Source organism: Dermacentor andersoni, chromosome 6, assembly GCF_023375885.2.
Source record: "Dermacentor andersoni chromosome 6, qqDerAnde1_hic_scaffold, whole genome shotgun sequence".
NCBI lineage: Eukaryota > Metazoa > Arthropoda > Arachnida > Ixodida > Ixodidae > Dermacentor > Dermacentor andersoni.
The window spans coordinates 57,552,755-57,575,694 of NC_092819.1; the positions used below are offsets into that span (position 1 = coordinate 57,552,755).

The 22,940-nt window shown below is 49.1% G+C and overlaps 1 protein-coding gene and 1 long non-coding RNA gene across 3 annotated transcripts in view; one reads left to right on the forward strand and one right to left on the reverse strand.

Moving 5' to 3' along the window:
- Nucleotides 1-22,940, reverse strand: part of LOC129382507 (uncharacterized) — a 243,240-nt gene that overhangs the window by 153,057 nt on the left and 67,243 nt on the right. Inside the window, exon 2 of the long non-coding RNA XR_008610600.2 lies at nucleotides 17,382-17,639. This is a non-coding gene — a long non-coding RNA (uncharacterized lncRNA). The remainder of the gene's footprint in view (nucleotides 1-17,381; nucleotides 17,640-22,940) is intronic.
- LOC126522802 (GATA-binding factor 2-like) overlaps nucleotides 1-22,940 on the forward strand; it is a 299,824-nt gene that overhangs the window by 46,240 nt on the left and 230,644 nt on the right. The window lies entirely within an intron of this gene.

The window sequence follows — 22,940 nt, forward strand, 5'->3', positions numbered from 1 at the left end:
ACGGGTGTTTTCGCATTCCGCCTCCATCGAAATGCGGCCGCCGTGGCCGTGATTCGATCCCGCGACCTCGTGCTCAGCAGCCCAACACTATAGCCACTGTGAGCAACCACGGCGGGTCCTTTCACTTTTTTCAACGAAAGCTACGCAACTTGAGCAACAGTTCAAGTATAATAGCGCGATGTTAATCGTCGTAACACAAAGCGCGAGACGCGCGATCTTCTCGCATTGTCAAGTGAGTTTCGCGGCTATCACCATACTGTACAGTTTCGAGATTGCTAGGGGGCGCTCCCATCGTGGGCAACGCGCATACTTTCGCAAAGGATCTGCACTGACATCATCTGGGGCCGCCATCTCGCTACACAGCAAACACTGAGAAAGGCGGCGCGGCGGGGTATGTACGGCGTCACCTGACGTGGTGATTCCCAAACAGTGGTTGTATATGCGACTCCGGCATATGACGCCCGTCGCATTGAAAACAGTCAGCGGAGCCCGCCCGAGTGTGACAGAAAGGGCTCATGAACACAAATACGAAAGTTCGTGAACGTTCAACCACATTAGAGCACGCGTTCGGGCTCTGGAGCGTACCGCGACAACAGATACGCCCGCTGAGAAGGAGCCAACACAAGCAGAATAAATTTACAGCTCTCCCCAGCTTGCATATAGAGGCGACTAACCGACGCGATCGCCCCGTTACTCAATACGCGCGATACGGCCGGATCAGATCATATAGCTTCCGAGTTGCTTGAGCGCAATCAGATTTCGCGAACCTGCGTTACGTAATCATTCGCGTAACGCTCGGAGAGATATGCACAGCATCGCTGCACACGCGCGCGGCGGTATGCGTGTACCGAGACGCGATAACCTCTAAAGCTATACGCGCACGCTTATCGGCACGCGCGACGATGCCAGCCATGCATGCGGGCATTCGCAACATGATCTCGATCGCGAGGGCCCCCGCGTTCATTAAGGAAAATCTACGCATGCACCGCAATTCTCTCCCGCGGTTCATAACTTTCCTCGCCCGGCGAGACGTAGATTTATGGACCGATGACACGACCCGGGCGGGGATTCGCAACTACGCGTGTATATATATACAAACGCTTCCCTGAGATGAGAGAGATAAGCGCCTTCGGTGAGGAGCGTTACTCAAAACGTTTTAGCTGTTGTGTGACGGCGCGCGCGCGCGCCTTGCGCCTTCGAAACCAAACTGCGCAGGGATGTGGCACGTTCGTGGCAAGCCGTTCCAAGCTCGAAACGGGGCGAGGCAGCTAGGTAAGGTTAAATGGAGCTTAACTGCAGGCCGAGTGGAAGCTGTGCGCCTCCGGCTACTGCATTTAACTTATACGTGCAAGAAGCTTTCACAAAATGCGGAGTCTTCCAAGACTTTCTTGCCTTCGAAGACTCCTGTCTTAACAAACAAAGAGAGAGAGAGAGGGAGAGAGAGAGAATTTGGCACGGCGAAAGAAACTTTGTCTAAACCGGCAACTGGAACGATGCGAATAAGTATGCAAGGAAGCCTCGCGGGGAATTCGCAGCGTTCCCTGGTGCACTGACGCTAACTCGGCCACCCGCGTACGTGTATCCGCGAATGCGCGCATGTGTATCACCCTCCACGACATGTTTGTCTCCGCCGTTGACTCGTTGCCTCCGGCTCTGCATGCTTCCATCTATACGCGTCCGTCCGATGCTCTACGCTACGAAGCGGCGGCGAACGACCAAGCGACGACGATTCCGAGCCGCGACACGTAGCGGCGCAAAGCGGCTCTTCGTTTCCCCTTCCTCGCGCCGCGCGGTGCCCGAGATGCGCACAGAGATGATCGAGCGAGGAGGAGGATGGAAGAAGAGTACAAGACGCTGTTGAGAGAGGGAGAGAGAGGCAGAGAGAGAGAGAGCGAACCCATCCGCCACCACCACCTTCGGCTGGGATCTGTGTAGATCTCTGGGCGCGATATCAGCAGGCCCGCTGAAAGCGGCCGGCGCGGAATTAGCCCTATCGCGGAGAAAACGGCGCAGCGAGCAGGCAGCCCAGGCAGGCGTAGGCAAAAAAACACGCACGCGCTCTCTCCTCGTGAGCGCGCGCGCGCGCGGTCTTGCCGCAGGCTCGCGCCTCTAGTTTGCCCTCAATGATAAGGACGCATCGCGCCTCCGCATCAAACCCCCCTCCCCACCTACTCCGTGTCTCTCCACGGGGAGGAGATAAGGCGACACATCTGCGTTGCCGAGTGTATACAGACCATTCCTCTTCTTTTTCGTCTGCTCTCTTTCTTTCTTTCTCTCTCTCTTTCTTTGTTCTGTCTTGTCTCTTCTCTTTTTGTCTGCTTGACTTTCCAAGTCATGCGCGAGGCTTAGGCCAAAGGCACGTGATCGATGATAACGGTAGCAACAACGAGATCGAAGAAACGAGAGTCCCGTTATATTTAGGCACCCACCCATCTCGGCCGATGCTGAAAGGCGATTGTAAACCGTCAGCAGGAAAAATGCCTCTTCCTTTTCAATCAGGGCAACGGGGAGGGAGGGGGGTGTCGTCTTAGGTTGGCGCGCCACAAGATGCCGCGAATAAGATGGCGTCTACAGAGATGAGGCGCGCGTTGAGTCTCGCTCAGCGTGGCGGGTGTTTTGTCTTTCGCGGATGCCGATGTGCGGCGTCTCGTTGTCTCGTTTCTCGCGGTTTCCTGTCGCCGGTTTCTATTTGAGCGCGATTCCGCCGGCTCTGCGCAGCGGTGAGGCACTTATTCGGGCAGTCGACGGAGCGTGAGGAGCCGCGAGCTGTCTTATCGTCACCGCGCTACAACACGGTCCGGCTATATACATGCGGTCGCCGGCGAAGCTGAGGTTCCTCGTAAAGAGGAGTGCACCGCACTCCGCATTTCCGTGAATTCTCCGAGTCGCTGTCTTTGTTGCTTGCATTTTTTTTTGTACGCCCGCCTTGCTATATGAGCAAACTTCCTCATAGTTGCACAGCGGCCGCATCATGTTCACAAAAAAAAAAGAAAAGAGTTCGCGCCAGTTCCCACGCGAAGAAATGCGCAGGCATCGCTCGAATCCTAAGGCAAACGCCTCAACTGTATTTAAATTAATATTATTTAATATTTCATATACTTCGTGGAAATAATGTGGCTGCATACCGTGAGACATTTGGTAGGTATGCACCTATTAATCAAAAAGTTAACCCGCTATCGTTCGTGCAAGATGTTAACTGCCACGAGAACTCAGTGAGGCGTGTTTAGTGGATGACCCTGTGTACAACAAGCACGTTTGCGCGACATCTTCCATGGCCGGAGGTGGTGGTCAGAGGTGATACAAGGTTGGCGTTAACCCGCCAGTAAACACTGACGCTTTCGCCCGTCACGACTTGTGGCGAACGTGTCCACCATGATTCGCAGTCGTCCTAATTTAATGATGAAACTCGAAACTGGAGCATTAGGTATACAGACGGCTTCAGCCTGGCGATCGAGGCCAGCAGTTGCGCTTCCAGAACGTATATTGCAATGTCACGCGGATGTTTGCCGCACGTCTAGCGAATCAGTGTTTCTTGGAAATGAATGAAAGAAAGAAAGAAAGAAAGAAAGAAAGAAAGAAAGAAAGAAAGAAAGAAAGAAAGAAACCGCGTGACGCTTCCTTGCGGGCTACTGCAGCGTTTCTCAATTTTTAACAGGGGACCTCTCCGTAGTACGAAACCAGCCAAGACACCCGCTCCGCCGTCCTCCATATACGTTTATAAGCCTTCTAAATACTTACGTTTTTCAATAACCCACATACACTTACATTTTAATTTATATAAAAAAAAATACCAACCACAGCAGAGAGATACCGAACGTACTTGTCAATGTCCTTTAAAAAGGATTTACTTATCCATGTTTTTTAAAGGAGAATGGTGCATTTGCTTTCCTTGATACACCCGTGTCTGCTGTGTAAACCCCTGAGATATCTGCTAAAACTCCAATTCTACAGTTTCAGTGAGACAAAACTAACTGCTGTTGGGAGGGCATGTTAGGTGAAGTTTCCTTTATTGCGACCGAAGGTATATACCGCCGTTCGTCTTACCTTTTCGCCGTCCTATCTTATGCCAAAAGCTAATCTTATTATACTTTACATCACAAACATCATTTCAATATATATATATATATATATATATATATATTGCTCTGAAAGAAAGCGACGTTGAAACATGGGCACCAAGATTGAAAATTCATCTCTGTTCTGGTAAGCAGAGTACATATAGTCGTACCATATATAGTTGGCCTGTGGCCTCGTGCGTCTGCTATGTACAAGGCCACAAAGGTGCTGGTGCGCTTCTTGAAATGCACCAGCCTATATGACCGCCTGTGACTAAGTCAGTGATGAACGCTTGTGTGCGTGACAGTGCAAACTCTGAACTTCTTTCTTCTCTTTCAATCCCCTTCCCCCTTCCCCAGTGCAGGGTTAACCTCCCTGCCCTTCCCTTATGACTTTCTCTCTCTCTCTCTCTCACTCGCTCTCCATGACCCTCAGATATAGGATCATGACCCATTTAGGGGTCACGACCAGCAGTTCGAGACACATAGTACTAAAACGAACCCTTCCGGAAACACGAGGCGTTGCGGGCGCGTATGGGCAGGAGAGGCCTTTCTTCTGCGTGATCTGATGAATAGCTCGCCTTTTTACGATTGGTCGCTTGAGGACGACAACAAAATGTGCTCGACATCTCGATCCTGCCTTGTGACACGAAGTGTCTTGCGAAAACGTATACCGAATTTCGCCCGATGAATGTCCCTCGGCGCTTCGTTGTCCTTGAGCGTGTTTCCGCGTCATTCTAATAACGCGGCGTCCCCTTCGTCGTTTATTCGTTCGCCGTCCGACCTGGATCGTGTAGTTCAGGGGGAAGAGTATCGTAATTAGACTGGTTGAACCGCTCACCGCGCGTTTAGGGGGTGCGTGATCGTTATAGACCTTGGCCCCAGTACGCGTACAGACGGGCACGTTGTAGCTTCGCGTGGAGGCAGCACCGGCGAAGGTCGAAACGCGCAAGGCTTTCTCTTCGACTTCGCTTGGACTTGACGGAGGACACCTTCGCTGAAAGTTCTCAATCCTTGCAAACGTACCTTTGCTATTAGAGCGTGCCGGAAAGAAGGTAAAGAAAGCACGGGGAGGTTGAAGCGGCCATCGCATTGGCTGCTCCATGCACTGCACAAGGGCAGAGCGATTCAGGAATGTCTGCTATGCGCGCGCGCTCATGCAAATGAGCAGCTTGATCACAGAGGTAGTCGCTCGGGCTTGCCGACCTCAGAAGTTGCGGCGGCTTTATACGCAGCTCTCTGCGGGAAATATATAGCCGAGATCGCGGACTCTTCGACAATTTGGAGCTCGTGTACAGAATCTTGCTGGACGAAAAACGGCCGTAGAGAAAGGAATTGAATAACGGATCGAGGAAGGACGCGCTACAAAGTTGCAGGCGGACAGCACGGCGAATCTCGAAGCAGGGCTGCCATACCGCACACAGGAGCATGACCAGCAAAATGTCCTGTACTTTCTTATCCGCGCATTATTAACTTCGCGGCATCATTGGTTACCTGACAACCCTCGCCGAAGCCCTAAGAGCAGTTAAGTGCATAACTGAGCTTACTTGTGACCCTCTTTCGACAATATATGGCTTGTATGCCCTTCTCATCACTCTGGGTCGGTCAGAAGATAAACATTTGCCAAAGGGAAATATACTGGAACAAAGCAGTCGTGCGTTTGCTGAGCAAGAAGCCGCCAGAACACTGCTATGTTCTTGGGAAAGTCCATCTGCTTGTAAGAGTGTCTGCTTTTGATTATGTGCCCCCCTACAGCTCTACAGTGTACGCGTTTTGTTTGTGCTGGTCTCTTTTTCTCTCTATCTCACTCTTCCCCTTCCACTCTCTTTCTATTTTTATTCCCTATACTCCTTCCTCCGGTGCAGGGTAGCCAACCGGAGCTATTTCTGGTTAACCTCCCTGCCTTTCTATGCATCCTTTCTCGTGATTATGTGAGAAACACTAAAGTGTGCTACTTGATAAACTTGAACGATTAGCGCTGTCTCCTATTCGGCTACTCTACCTTTTCTCGTTCTCATTTTCACGCTTACCGTTGCGATCCACGAAACATACTTCTCCGGCTGTCTAAATAAGGGGCCTATATCGCTTTGTATTTATTTGCGCAGAACCCGGCTAAGTTAACGCAAATACAAAGCAAGTTCAACTGTTATATTTTTTAAATCAAAAGGTCCCAAAAGCTGAAATTCTGCTGCCTGGTATACACGAGTAAAACACTTAGGCAACAGTTTTTATCTACGCGTAATTAGATCAGCTTATACACATACTGCTCTGCCGCAAACATTTGTTGTCCGCTCAATTGAAAGCGCACAGTTCTCTTATCAATTGCGATTGACGGGATATACTGATCGCGACTTTTGACGCTCAGGATCATCTGCGCAAGTAGTCAGCGTCACTGATAGCGAACCAGATTAGAGCATCGCGCTCAGACAAGTGTGTCCAATCAACAACCTCCCGTCCCCCTCCCCTCTCCTAATTAAAGGTGCGCTAAGAAGTATACACACTGCGCATCTCCTATGGCGTTCACTCTAAATCTCTCACAGGCTACAAAGAGTGGCTTTTCTGCATACGACCTCGCCATTATGAACGGCCGGGAAAATTTGTCGCTGACTCTACTTACACGATAATGAAAGCCTCGGTTCGCGCGCGCGCCGCATTAAGATAGACGCAACATCTCTCACCGCGAATAATGAGCAACACTTTTTTTTTTTTTTTTGAGAGGGTCCTAAGCATTCAAGAGGGCAACAAAATGGAATGGCCGCAACGCGCTGCCGCTGCAGGAGCGAGCGAGCGGGTGCCGCGAGTGCATGGACGGCGAGGCACGCCTCTCGCCACTTCTCCCCTCTCCACTACTCCCCTCTCCATTCCTCCTCTCTCCACTTCTCCCGGTAGCCATGTTCCTGCCCACGGTAAGCTGCTGCCGTCGGCCCGTACACGCTTGCTCATGAACACAGGCGGGTGTAATTAAGACGGTCGAAATCACGGGCCTTCCTCTCGAAATAATGGTCGGCTCTTGAGCGGCGCAGCGGGGACACCGTCGCTCGGCGGGCGATCATTCTGTTTGCGGCGGCTGTGTAATTTACGGCTCGGCATAAATTGTCGTCGTCCCTTTCGCTGATTCGACGCTCGCAGTGTAACCTTTGCTGGCATTTTCTTTTATTGACTTGACGTTGACTTTATGTAGCCTTGAACGCATTTTCTTTAGGCGTGATACGGTCCTTTTAAGGATATCTCTTTTCTCCGAGTCTATCGAAGCAGCTCTTCAAGAAGGCCAGTGTAGTCGTACATTTTTCGTCAAGTACTTATTTTGGAACTGTGGTTGTGGTCATGCGAAGAATTTCGAGAGACCTTTAAAAACAAGGAAATAAAGATTAGGCACGACTTTCTTTTCCTTTTACGGATTTTGGTCCTACGAAAGAGCGAAATGAAGGGAGGTCATGGTCGGTCAGTGTCCTTTTCCTTTGAAATATCCATAGACCAATGATGTGGTATTTTATTATGTAGTCATGCTAGTTGTCAACAGAATTCACTACACTGCTACTACAACTACTTACTGCTGCTGCTGCTCCTACTTCTACTACTACTGGCACTACTACTATTCCACTACTGCTAGCTGTTACTACAATTATAATTATTGCTAATAAAACACCATACAAAATAGAAAAATATTGGATAACACTATTCTGGAAGGGACACCACGCCCATTCACTTTCGTAATCAACGGCCTGTCTTATGTCCACTGCAGGGGTGACATAACAAATATGAACTCCTAGCGTCACCACGTCCAGGTATCATAGAATGCAGTGAGAGTGCATTGTAGGCATAGAGGGCATGAGAATGAATGTGACCCGTACGGGACTATCACCACCGGAAGCGGATACACGACATTCGCCTGGATTTACGTCCGCAAGACAAGCCTATATAGTGAACCAACCATAGCCTCCCTGCATACGTAGGGAGGCAATGCCTTGCAGAAGCGATCTGAGAGCGATTTGATGGTCTTCGAAATTGAAACTGAAGTTGCATTACCCTAGAACAGACATTTAGTACTCATATTCAGGCTTGTTTAGCGATATGAGCCCGCTTATGGTCGCGATAGGGCTGTGGCGCTTTGTTAAACCACCTTTGAAGTTTCGCAGGTGTGCTCAGACACAATCGGCGTATAGAATATGCTGTCACACAGTTATCGCATAATCGCAAAACTCAGGACATGTAGGAACTATTAAGTTTTGCGCGGAGGCGCTGTGGCGAGCGAACGTGCAGTCGCGTTCAGTACGTGCTGCAGCACAGTGTTCGTGGTCGAAGGGACCACAAGGCTGCACTGTGGCGGCGCCTACATAGGAAAATTGGTTTACCTGACACCTAATACGAGTCATTAAATGCTGGGGTTTTTCATGCCACAACTGCGACGTGGTTATGAGGCACGCTGCAGAAGGGCACTCTGGATTAATTTTGACCACCCGGGGTTCTCAAACGTGTACCCAATGCACGGTACACGGATGCTTTTGCGCTTCGCCCTCCAGTGATATGCAGCCGCCGGGGCCAGGATTTGATGCCGCGCTCGCGGGCTTACAGTATAGCTCAACGCCATAGCCGCTATACGCCACCACGGCAGGTAAATACCAGTAATTGTACCGGTGTTTAGCTCTCCAATTTTCCGCATGTCGGGGCCGCCGTGAAGTCCTGGGACCCCATTCGGCCACGGGTACCATGTTGCAGCTCATATTGAACGCGACTGTAGCTGTAAGCGTTGCAAAAAAGGCCTCGGCGCGGTGCACGCGACCGGGCTTGCCTGTGGAGTGCGCTCTGCGCCACAGTTGATGCTCAGCTGCGATGCAGTAAAGTTGTTCCTGTTTGGGTCCTCCCCGTGCGAATCGGTCTCTGGGATGCCTGGCTGACCGATCGGCTCGGACGCTACGAAACTGAGCTGATGTTCCGGCGTCTGAAGGGGAATCTGGCGATCGCATCACCGCAACAGTGTCGATCACGTCCACGAAGTAAAACTAACGTCGCGCTGGCTTTCCTGGCATAATAGAGGACGCGTCATACGAAGCCACGTAAGGAATGGCGGTATTGTGCTTCAGCTACTCGCTTTCCGCATGTAGGAACGCGAGTGTAGTATATAAGAAACCGACCATATAGGTGACACGAAGGAAGTGTGTAAATTAAAGAAAGAAAGAAAGAAAGAAAGAAAGAAAGAAAGAAAGAAAGAGAAAAAGAAAGAAAGAAAGAAAGAAAGAAAGAAAGAAAGTGAGCGATCATTCAGTCAAACTTGTCGCGCAGTCAGCGCGGACACACAGTACCCCTTCCGAAAGAGACCTGTCACCGAAGGCCAGTCGCCTGCTACCTCGTGTTCATATCCATTTTACGCTTGTTGACTGCATCGACCTCGTTCGCGTTACACGCTTGTCGGTGGCTAGAACACGCCTCGCAACGAGCCTAACTAACGCTGGACGGTCGATACGATAGCGCGCCGAAGTTAGAGCTGATACTGCTAGGCTTAAACGATTTGTGAATTATGTCCTATACCGTCGCGGAGTATATAGCCGTGGCGAAACACTGTGTCCGTTCCATGTGAAAGGCCGGAGAAAACTTTGTGAGTGAAAGCGTTAGCCAAACCTGACGAATCTTTTCTTTTGTCATGAGACGCCTGGGTATTCAACATTCGGAGCAGAGAGCAACAACCAGAGCGAGACGGAGGACGCTTCCTAACTGCATATTTGCAGCGCCACTTTATAAAGTGCGACAGAGGTCACTGTCACGACGGTAGCCTGTTAGTACCAGTGACGCATATGTATTTAACAAGCCCCTTTCCTGATGATATAATCACCGGAGTGGCCAAGTGCCTTTCCTGACGAAGGCCAAGTGCTCCTAGTCGAAACTTTCGCTCCGGGCTGAGGCATCCCTCGTTCGCCCACTGTTGATCAAAGGAGAATAGCCGTTGCCGCAAACAGGCGCCATCTCCTTAAACCCGGATAATGCGGAATGAAAAATGCGAACTATGACGTACGCGACGTCCTGTTGTCACGTGTGTCCTTTCTGTCTTGCGTTCTTGTTGATCAGCAGTGCGTTGCACTTCAACATGTACAACCATGGTTGGCCTAACAGCGCAAGGAAGACGATGACGCAAGGGAATACGACGGTACAAAGTCGCTGCCTGTTGTGTTGTGTTGTTGCTCGATGCTGTGATGTGGTCTATCGATGCTGTGAGCCCTTGCCAGCGATGCTGTGAGCCCATCCTGTGAGCCCTTTTGTCATGTTCCGATCTCTTATTTGTGGCAAATGTGCGGAAAATGTGCAAACGTTACACGCAAACTCATCGACATCGTTTTTGCAACATGCACGACCGGTGCGCGAGTCCGACGCGCAGGACGAGCCGAATTGAGAACACAAGTGGGAGCTGAGTTTATGCCTCCTGTACAGATTGACGATACGTTATACATACAGGTGGCGCGAGCTGGAAGACTTCGCATAGACGGCAGGAAAAAGAGGAAGCGATACGCATATATAACACTGTCGTCTTCGCTTTTGTCGAAGAAGACGAGGCAGCGCTAGTCCTGCTGTCTTCTCGCTTCTGTCCTCGCCTTCCTCGCGCAGCGTTCGGCCAATCATGCATCCGTGCAATCACGCCACGCAATGACGCGATCAAGCTCTTTTTTTTTTTTTTAGTTCTCGTAGTGCATAACTAACCACTATAGCTCCAACTTCGTCCCCTTCTATCGGTGGAAATCCAGCTCACCAAAGCAAGCGCTTATCGTACAGCAAGCAGACAACAGGAGGAGGGAGGAGGCGCAACTCGGAAGCCAAACTAAACTGTTCGTGTCGGAGACTTCGCGGCGAAGTCTTCTTCGTCTGCGCCCGCAGCGCCGTCACTCGAGAGGAACTTGAGCGCATGACGCGTGTATGAACGATTGCCGCGGCGGCGGCGGCCGCACCGCATAGAGCGGCCGATTAACGGCAGGTGGAGGGGCCCGGCAGAGACTGCACCGGCGGCGGCGGCGGCGGCGGCGGCGACTTCGCCCATCTATCAACGCCGCCCGCCAAGTGGCGCCGAAATGCCCACGCGTACGTAGCGTACGGAAAGGAGAACTAGGCCGGTATACCCTCTGGGTTTCGGCGACGGCGGCAACGTTGCCGGCGGCGCGATCTTCGAAGAAAAAGGAAAAAGTGGAAAATGAGACAAACAAACGAACTTGGAAACTTGGCCCTGTGACACTAAAATAAAACTAGTTTATCTAATTCAGCATATTTATATATGTATTTTTTTCTGTCGTTGTTCAGCAAGCGCCCTTCTTCCCTTGACTTTAATCGAAGATGTTGTTTCAACCCGGATTTCTGGAATGATCGCCCTATACCTACTGGATTAATCCAAATATATTTTCGTTCGATGAACCATGTTGCCCCATAATCTTTATTGATACGAGAATCTAGTATGCCCGATAATATTTACATACAATAATACCATTTCAACGTACGCTTTTATGAATGCGGATGAGGCGGTGGTACGTGGTGGCAGTGGTGAATTAGGGTTTATTCTGGCGATTGATGCAACGGCCAAATGGATTTCCGAAATAGGGTAATGCTACATGTGAAAAGTTACACTGCTTTATAACGTATTTTTGTGTACATAAGAGCAACCTTTCCGTCCTCATATATAAACTTTTATTGCGATAGCAATGATACGGACACTCCCGGCGCATTTCTGCCGTCGCCGTCGCCGTGAGGTTCCGTATGAGTGAAAGCGTGCGAGGGTGAGTCGGCGATCGCGGTTCAACCTCGCGTGCGCGAGCGAGGAACGCAGCCCAGATGCGTGCCCTCTCCTGTGGCGCGCGCGGCAGGGTGGTCAGGCGAGGGAGGAGGCGCGTTCCTCTCCGGCGGCTGCTAGGGTGCCTCGATGTCCTCCTCGCCCGCCGCTTCGTACAGAGTGGAGACAACCGCGGCCTCGACTACGGCGTTGGCCACGAGAATCGCGGACGCCGTAGTAGACGCTTTGGCGGATGCCGTAAGGACGCGTTGCCGGCGCTCGTGCGTCTCGAAAGCTACCTACGATGTGGCTAAAGTGCGCGCCCGCGCGGGCCTCATCTTCAAAGCGGTCTGCGATGTTTGCAGAGTGCGCGTAGTGCCGGTAACTTCGCATGCGCTGCACTTTCGACGTTTCGTTCGCGTTGAAGCGACAGATGCACGGAGGTCAATTGGCTCGTGGCTCCTGCCGCGCTTCCTGACTCCAGCGTTTTCACAAACAGTTTGTGCTGCAATCGAGTGAGATGTGTTCATGTTTACTCGTGCGTGCGTGACACCGTACTGGTTAATTTAGTTAAAACACTTTGACGGGCTGGTTGGTTGGTTTGAATACGTGATAGAATGTCTAAGCGCGACGGAACAAGGACGTAGAAAGAAGCAGACACACAAAGACAGCGCTGGGGCTCTGTGTGTCTGTTTCTTTCTACGTCCTCGTGAGTCCCGTTTACACAGTCTATCATTTTTAGTTTAGTTAGTAAGCCAATGTTTACAAGTTTATACGGCCGATAAAACTACTATCCTTAATTCGTACAGCTATCTGCTAATTTGCTATCGCAATCAGTGCTTCGCCTTTCGGGGGGAACTGCAAATCTTTTCTTTCTCTGCTCTCTCGTTCGCACTGGCATTTCCTCGTTGCGTCCACCACTGATGCGCACAAGCTTCGATATACAATGGGATGTGACTTATCCATATCATTACTTTAACGTGTACGCACAACTGCAATTGTAGGCCTCCGTCTGTTTTGTTTCATTACACACTGGATTTGATATTGCTTCGGAGTTTGAATAAGTGGGTGGTCCGACCCTGTGCCATGTATCTCACTATGTTCCCCGTCTAATAAGCAACCATGGCAAATTATTCAGTTTGGTAAATTAACAAACTAAGCAAAGTAGATCTGCGCTAACTCCGTGGCTATTTCCCACCTCAATTAGCAAGAGCGATCCGCCGGCAGGCAACTGGTCCATCCTCACCTACCATTGCGACTCTTTTCGGTGGCGTACTGCAGCGTGCTATAGCAACGCTAAATTTAAGTTCTGTCAGAAGTTTGGCGCGCTTATCTATTATCTTTCGTCGAACGAAATGTGCAGGGTTCAGCAGCGCAACCTTGACATCTATGCCCTTCATCAGCGTCGGAGAAGACGACCTCGATGTTGCAGATATGTCCAAGAACCTGCACGGATCCTTTTCTTCTTCTTTTTTTCTTTTTTCTTTCTTTTTTTTTGGGGGGGGGGCAAGTGATGGTAGGAGCAAATGTATACCGAAGCAGACCGATGCGTGGCATCCTGACAAGTCTCGCGAGCCCACGCAATCACCTGGATTTTCACTTTCATCATAACAACATTCCCACTGCCACTCCACCCACCATGGTAACATCGAAAAGTCCTCATCCACGATCCTCAACAGTGGTGACACCATCATCGATATCCGCAACTATAGCAGCTACTCTCCCCCTCCCCATCAATACACCCTCCCTCTCCCATCAGCAGCCTCCACCTAAACCGCCACCGCCATAAGCTCCACCAGCATAACCATCATCTCGAAAACTATGCCACAACCACCTCAATATATATATATATATATATATATATATACAACAGCACCATCGCTACAACATCCACTAATCAGTATCAGCATAACCACAACTATCGTCAGCATCCCAACTTTCGCTCTATGACCCCTATCATCACAGCCCCTATCAACAGATCACCGTCGTCACCATCATCACGAAAATAATGACCCCAACAGTGGTCATATTACCAACTAACCCCGGGGCAACCACCGACATGACTGCTGTCACAATCCCCACCAACATTACCACCACAGTCCATGGTCAGGAAGCAGAAGCAGACGCAGGAGGCAGGACTGGCTCTCAAGAAAGGGAACAAGAAGATGAGGAGGAGGAAGAGGAAGAAGAAGACAAGAGAGAGATCAAAAATACTGGCTAAGTGATCTCAATAAACGCTCAAAGGCTCCTGAAGCTTTCCAGGAACTTTTACAACCAACACCATCACGAAGAACACGACCAATACACAACATTCCCGCCGCTGTACCATCGCCCATCGCCACTGCCACCATCGCTACCAACAACGCCGCATAATTTTACCATCATTACACCTTGCCACACGCATCATGAAACAATATATCGAATGCTTTCATCCGCACCCTCTGGCGAATGAACAAGGCATCCAAATACACTTTAGTTGAGCAGTCGCAACATGTATCATGTAGTGTAACTAATACGAAATACAATCGTACAATTACTCTAACATTCCGTTGTTCATTCTCCTTTTGTCGTGCAGGTTGTGTCGGCTTCACACATAACTACATCCAAAGTTGATGAATTGCAGTGTCTGCCACAGCCGGTTTTTTTAAATACTCTGTGCATATAGCATTCAAATAAAAGAGAGAGAGAAAAAAATGCAGCTGGTACAGGCCACGCAGCAGCGAACGCTGCGGGCTTACCAAGAGACGGGAACTACCGATAGGAACCCGTCCAAGTGTGTTTGCGTATCTCGGCCGGCATCAAGGCTACTGGTCTTCACGATCTCGAGCTGCTCGCGCGTTCTGCCTTGCCGCTTTCCGACACTGCGTTTCGGGACTACCTGTCCTTTCGGCGCCGTCTTATTTTTACCTTTGGCGAATATTTCTGACACCTTTCCTGTTTCGAGAACCTCACGAAGCTATAGACGGGCGAAAAAAAAAAAACAATTTCTTTTCCCTCACTTTTTCCACAAACGCTCGTATCTAATCTAGAGATAATAGTCGGCGACAACGTATCTCACCAGCAATCACTTCGGTGGGGCAAAACGGGCGTCCTTGCAAGAAGCGCAACAACTACTTGTCGTTCTTTTCTTTCAAAGAGTGCTGTCTATCGAACAGGCCTGACACGACTATATAGCTGCGACGTATACTTGGTGACCAAGGCGTTTCCTAGTAGACACGTTATTTTATACGGTATGACAGGAGATATAGTTAAGTCCTTCGCTCTTTTTATAGTATTTTGTCGCAAGCAAAGCGAATCTTTCGATAGGAAGGAAGCTGCCTTTTTTTGTCTGTACCTTTAGTGTTTCATTCACGTGCGCTAACTCTCGCTCTGATTAAGATGCGATGCAGACGGCTTGTTTCAATCAATCAATCAATCAATCAATCAATCAATCAATCAATCAATCAATCAATCAATCAATCAATCAATCAATGCTGACAATTGTTTCGAAATAAGGCAGATTCTGGGCAAACGACGAATGTATATAATCCAGATTTGGGCATAACGTCACCGAAACCCTTCACAAGACCCCACGTAAGGAAGGGCTAACCCGCGGTCAACGTTGGGCGTGAACTCATTGCGAAGTGCACCGCACTTTCGCGGCTGATGCAACCTTTTCAATAACGCTTGAGGCACACTTGTCGTTTTCTCGCTTGTTTGGAGTCCCATGTACGTGGAAGGCCGTTTGTTTCCGCGGGTCTACTGCATGCGTCCAATCGAAAAGTCGTGCTTAACGCGGCAGTTGTAAGCGTGTATTTACTATGGTTGCCGTATTCTCGTTACACGCAGCAGTCATTTCGGCGAACTAATGAAACGCCGCCCCGGGAAACAGAGCTGGGGGGGGGTCGGGTAAAATTATAACGCGGCTAAATATGTAGGCCTTGGACGGCGGGCGCGGATCGCCTCCACCCGCCCAAGTTGGAATTCGATTTGCGGCAAAACCGGTGCGCCAGTTAACGGAGGAAAGCAAGCTCTGCGTATATACGCTGGCAGTTCTCTCAGCCGATCGATCTTTCTTTCTTGATAATCTTTCTTTTTTTCTTTTTAGCCACTGCTTTGTGACCGCAGGAAACGTTATTTCGGGAACCGCCACCTGGCTATGGACTTATTAAGTGACCGCCGCGCTGACGCTAGGCGAAGTAATTACCTCGGCTAATTGGCTTAAAAGTCGGTCGTGTAGGACTGACGTTCGTGCTGCAGATTAATGTCGCGCGCTGCTCAGAAGGGCCCGTGAATTCTTTGCTCGGAATCGGCTAGCGATTTCGTAAATGCAGCTATAAAAATATAATGAGTTTGCCATCGTAATTTGTTTTGCTGTTGCTGGTTGTATGATAGTGTCACCGGTCTTTGTTTGTTTGTTGGTTGGTTGGTTCGTTCGTTCGTTCGTTCGTTCGTTCGTTCGTTCGTTCGTTGTTTCGTTCGTTCGTTCGTTTGTATGTTTGTCTGTTTGTTTGTTTGTTTGTTTGTTTGTTTGTTTGTTTGTTTTATTCTCCTTCCTTCAGACAGTCCAGGCGGAGGAAAGGAAGTCACCTATATAGAAGCATTCATTGAATATGCACTCATTGCGAGAGGAGCTATACGCGTTCTGATGTCCAGTCGTGTTCACATTCAGGTATAAGACGTGGAACGTGAGCAGTCCCAAGTGCATCTCGTAGCGGTGCCTTTGACGGAACGTCCGGCCCCCAAACCGCCAGTGTTCTACTGGAAATTTTACGCAAGGGGGAGTAATCAACGACAGGTGAGTTTCTCAGTGTGCAGTGACAGAAAAACTACAGGGACGCCGCGTTCGCGAAATAAAGGAAGAGCAAGAAGAAGAAACGCGACAAACCGCGAACTCGGTCTTGGCTGCAGACAGGAGCAAGCCGCGCGGCGCCTTGCATCCGCAGGCACCGCAGCGAGATCGCGGAGGTTCTGACCTCCCTAATGACCCCCCGGCTTCGTCACTGACGGATAAGGTCCGTTTCTCAAAGTTGCCCAATCGGACACCGCGGGAGTCGGAGGAGGAGGGGGGGGGGGGGGGATCATGATTAACCGACTCAAAAAGGAGCGTGCGGGAGCCTTTTGCGTATACGTGCCCCCTCTATCCCCGCTCGCGCGGCTTTATAAGGCTTTTCGTATATGAAGCTTTCGTTCGTGTTATCCTTTCTTTATTTCTTCTTTTTACTCCACTAAGTTCGGTCCGCCACACGAATAAGTAAAAACAACAACAACAACACTAACACAAGAAGAAAAAAACATCTTCGTGCCGCATTCACACACGCACACGCACGCACGCACGACACAGACGCACCCACACGCACGCACACACACGTGTGGTCAGCGACGGCAGCGCAGCGCGGCGGCGACTCCCCGCAACGCTCAACCCTGCACCGTCCCATTTGTCACTCAGCTTGACCTCACGTAACACGGGGACGCTGTACGTAGGAGCGCAGAAAAAATATGACCGCCCCGCAGCGACCCGAAACGCCACCCTCCCCCTGTTCTTCCCACCAGCTCGCCCTCGAATCCCTCTCTGTACTACACAGTGTGCGCGTGCGTGAGCTTACCCGCCCGCGATGGGGCAAAGCTGCGACAGCGCGGCGCTGCTTGTACGGCCGCCGCCGCAGCCGCTGGCGCCAGATGTGTACATCCGATGGTTGACCCGTTGGACGTGGTTCCAACGGTGAGCCAGCCGGTCGTTACAAGAAACCGTGTTTTCTTGCGCCCAGAGATGACGGGGGTGGTGCCGGGTGCGCACTTTACTGTTGCTCTTGTCGCAAGCCGGAGGTGAAGGCCGTTGGTATCGGTGCGGGCAGGCAGCGCACCTGCGTATGATGGAAAGAAACAGGTTACATACCGCAGGGTGCATGGTTAATGTTAGTGCCTGGAATCGGTGACGGCCATTACGCATCTTAATGGCCGTCGCGGATTTTGAGGCATTTCGAAAAAAAGAAGGGAGAGAGAGAGCGACGAGGTCTGTGGATTTTCCGGCTGAGTGTATCCGATTTGGCAACGTATACGTGAGGGAGTTTGGGAGATGACGATGACGCTGTGACCTGCCCGGCTCACGTCTGTTATAGCTCCTGTCGCGCTGACCTTCATGAAGGGCGCACGTCTGCTTTTTTTTTCTTTTTTCGGTGCTACAGTCATATCACACATGAAACACACAAGCACAAATACGCACACGAAGTCAGTATACAAGTCAACAAACGTACTGTCGAGCGAAATTCGCCGGTCTGCTAGCCAGTCACATGGGCTATATTCGAGCTCAATTACTTCAGAATATGCAGCTGAATGTGCAACTGGAGCGATTAATTCATTTGGATGTATTCGGAAACGTTGGAATATTGCCTCGCCGTCTCTCACACGTAGAGTAGATTAATAAATCGTTAAAGAATGACGGCATGACGTGATATGAGAGCATACAAAAAAAGATTATGCTGATTTCTAAGTGCATGTGAACGCTCATATGATTTTTAAAGAAAGAAACCAAGAGCACGTTAACGAAAATGGCAAATTCTGCGATTTCTGCGAGTGGACACAAACTTGGTGAAGCACCAGCAATATAACTTAAAACGTTAGGAAAAAAGAAAGAAGAAGAAATTGTAAGTCTATGCATATCGACTACATAAAACGCACAAGCCAACAAACGTATTGTCGAGCGAAATTCGCCGGTCTGCTAGCCAGTCACATGGGCTATATTCGAGCTCAATTACTTCAGAATATGCAGCTGAATGTGCAACTGGAGCGATTAATTCATTTGGATGTATTCGGAAACGTTGGAATATTGCCTCGCCGTCTCTCACACGTAGAGTAGATTAATAAATCGTTAAAGAATGACGGCATGACGTGATATGAGAGCATACAAAAAAAGATTATGCTGATTTCTAAGTGCATGTGAACGCTCATATGATTTTTAAAGAAAGAAACCAAGAGCACGTTAACGAAAATGGCAAATTCTGCGATTTCTGCGAGTGGACACAAACTTGGTGAAGCACCAGCAATATAACTTAAAACGTTAGGAAAAAAGAAAGAAGAAGAAATTGTAAGTCTATGCATATCGACTACATAAAACGCACAAGCCAACAAACGTATTGTCGATCGAAATTCGCCGGTCTGCTAGCCAATCTCATACGCTAAACTCGAGCTCAATTATTCGAGAAATGTTCGCGTTGCCCCTGACGACCACGCGCCCTCGATCACGGATGCCTATATTTTTCGCTGGAAAGGTACTCGACAAGGAAAGTCTCAATCGATTAGTCGAGCACGTAACTCACCAGGGACCCTGCCCTGCATGTTTAAAAGAGTGTCCCAACAACTTTATCGCTTACAATTTGCACCTCCCCGACTGGTGCTTTGCCGCTAAACACACGTTAGAGAGCTGAGGGTTCAATCGAGTTTGGGATAGTACTGGCATAACGGCTTAGGCCGCGTCTTACGAAATGCAAAAACACGGTGACGTTTCAAGAGTGTCATCTTAGTTGAGAAGCGCTAAATGCTAAACTATATTACAGTGGTACAACTTTCTTTCTTAAGCGATGCTCTTTACATGAACTCTTCCGGACTTCCCTGACCTTCGCTGGTTGCTGCAGCCTTGCTGAAGAGCTCATACTTAAAAAGCAAAAAATTGCCACCTGCCATCTGTTAGCCGCGTGGTTAGCTCAGATGGTAGAGCGGCTGCCCCGGAAAGGCGGGGGTCCCGGTTTCGAGTATCGGACCAGGACGAATTTTTCTTCATCTGCGAGGCTTTTCTTTCGAGTGACCCCCGTATGGGTTTCTTTATTTATCTCCGCCTTGCGGGCTTGCGCAGAATTATTACGCCAAGAAAAAAAGAGAAGGAAGGGAAGAAAATTTAAATTACATGTTCGATAGTGAGATCGAACTGTCGTCCCCCATTCCCTGTAGCCTGATGCTCAAGCCACTAGACCACAATTTTTTTAATTTTCTTTTTTAATTATGCAGCAACTGCAAGTAGACTCCCGGCTCGTGCCAACGCCAACTTGCTTTTTGATATGACAACGACGTGTGTCACATTGCGCACGGCACGGATGCGCATGAGCGCGCGGTGCCGGAGTCATTTGCTCCAAAGACGCAGGAATTGATTGGGCAAATTAATACTGCATGTGATTAACCACCTCACATATATTCCAGAATGCACGCTGGGTCTCATAATTTTCTTTCAAGTCTATACTTTCATTCGTTTAAGGGAGGCAATAAGTTCAATCACCATATAGTGGAAGAAATAAAGGCGAGATACTCTTTTCAGTATACTCTTCTTTATTTGTATTATTTGTTATCATTGTTTTGGCGCCAAGATCTCAGCGCCAACGATACGCGAGCGTGACCATTCAAAGTATTTTTCACCGCGATTAATCCGCTTTTGGCGCGCAGGGAAAAGCACTCGAAACCGGAGAGGTCGAGTCTATCGTCTCTTTCTGCATGCAATGTCTTTTGCCGATGTAAAACAAACTTGAGCCTGAGTCGACGCTGTGAGAGTCTGTGACGTCACCGAGAGTCGGTGCTCGAACTTCAGGGCGGCGTCGCCACCAGTCTACTGCATTTCTGTCTGTCTGTCTGTCTTTTTTTTTTTTTGCTGACTCACAGAGTCTTTTCTCACGGTAAGAGCGCGCTTTTTGTCTCTCTTGCTGCAACATAATTTACTAGCACGCCTTAGGTTCCTGCGCGTCTTCAGTCAGTGTTTCCCAGGGCCCCTGGGACACAAGTGTGGACGCAATCCGAGCCACAAAGGGCCCCCTGTTATCCGCTTAACTTACGCCAGTCCTGGGACTTGCAGACTTTCTGTGACCTGGTATCAGTCATTGGGCCCAGGCACGTACCCAAGGGGGGGCCCGGGGGGGCCCGGGCCCCCCCCGAAATTAGGACGCATACCCCCCCCCCCCCCCATACACACTCACCGTCCACGCCACCACTTCTCAAACACATTCCTAAAGCGCCGCGAAATCAATGTCGAGGCGTGACAGCTATTCGGCGGTCAACATTAGTAGGTAGTTATCGGGACCTACTGGCATGTTAAGGCCAGTTTCCTCATCGATTCGGTGCCCGTGCGATTAACTCGAGATGCATTCAGTTGTCACCGTCTATTCAACGGTCACACGCATCACTGTTGGTTCGTTAGTTCAACCTTCTTTGTTTAGACTGATCTATGGTCCAGGAAAGGGATTCGGTTCGTGGTCAGTTGGTCTGTATGTACGTGGAACGAGCTGCGGCAGGAGAAAACGCCAGTTGCGTTCAACTTTTCCCTTTACTTCATTATTTCCTCGAGTGACCGCTCGCCGAAACGCTGACAGATCGTTGAAACCATACGCCCGTTATAAGGGTTAATAAGGTGGAAAATCAAATAATACGAGACAACGTCCATCATCAAACTCTGCAATAACCCTTAAACTCATAGGCAATACGACTTTCACCCATTAATTGTACAACTCTTTTCGTGCAAAATTGCCAACTGGAAACAAGAGTCGCAAGGACTTGAGAAATTAAGCGATCTACTAAGGGAGAGAGCCGAATCAACAGCCAAACAGGAAGGAAAAGTGAAAATTAACACATTTACCCATTGTTTATGAAAATATTTATGGATGAACATTTTTTATTTAACTATGAAGTAGAGAAAACGCCGCCTGAAGTGGAGAACAATTTCGTGTGTACTTAATGACGCTTATACAGTTATCATTCGAGCCGCCTGACGTAGCCTCTTTTCAGCTGTGCTTATATATATAGGTGTCTTCCTAACCTACCGCGGTGGGCGCAGTACGTTTAGAATCCCAGCGTCCTGCGCCCTACGCGGTTGCACGGGACTTGCGGCCACGCATCGTTACGTAACTTCCCAAATAAATATATGAGTCGGTTGTGGCACTTGGTAGAGCAGTCACAGAGGGATCCAAAAGAACTGTGATTGTCCCGCAAATATATATTTCTCTACAATTCTTCCAGAGCGAATTCAACAAACGCTACTAAGTAGGCTACAACTTAAGCCAGCCACTGTTCCTCCGCGAGGCTGCAAATAATTCGTACTTCAAACTTTTCCTGTTACCCAAATAGGCGGTAACCACAAAAATAACATTATTAACGCGTAATTTTATACCTTTTCCCTCGCCTATTATAGGGGAATGGCGAAAGCATAATTCTTTATTGAACTGAAACAACATGCTTGCTTCGCTGAAACTATTTATTGTCAAGTTTCACTTCAGTTGGCAGTGAAGTTTCATGAGTAAAACAGGTTCAACAGTGAAATGAACTGCACCGCAGACTTTTGAAGAGAGAGATGCTCAGATTCCATACACTTTGTACATGTCTGTTGCACACCTCATTGCTTCCGCCGATGAAAAGGCTCTTCAAGAACAGCAGAGGCTCCGAAGGTATCAAGTACGACGCCATTTTGAAAAGGCCGCATGACGATGATTTTGTTTGCTTCTGTGATTGGCTGGCGGAGTAACACAACTCCGCGCGGTCCGTGTGCCTTGGTCGCCAACTGCTGTTTTTTTAGGTTGTGTTCTACTAAAGTAATCTTCATTTTACGCTTTCGGTTCTTTACATGTTCTTGGCACTGTTCTTCCTGCACTTCTTTAATGAGCGATTCCATTTGACATGGTTCCATTTTTGCCAAGTAAACGAGAGGGGTATCGCATAGGCGTAGCTGTAGAGCACACCTAATTTCAATTCTTTTTTGTGGGTTTACACTTTTTTATAGCGAATGGTGGGCGTTATTCAGATTTCTACTAGCAAAGGTACCCCCCTCATTTGCATAGAAAAGTTACCTTGGGTTGGGGCCCCCCCCGAAAAAAAATCCTGGGTACGTGCCTGATTGGGCCTGGTTTGTTCTTAAAGCGCATAGCTTTCTTTGGATCTTTCGGCCATTTTCGTGGTTGGTCAGTGGTCGGTATAGATGGTCAATGGTCGGTTGTCGCTGGTCGGACTCGGCAGGAAAAACTCTCTCTCTCTCTCTCGTTCATTAGTTCGTTCAGGCTATTCCGTTACAACTACAATCACCGTCGATGATTTCTTCGTATATTTTTATTCGTTCTTTTCTTCTTTGCCGCTTTTGTTGTCCTCTTCATGTCAAATTAATACATCTCATCTTCAGCATCAACTGAAACCTTCTTTTCTCT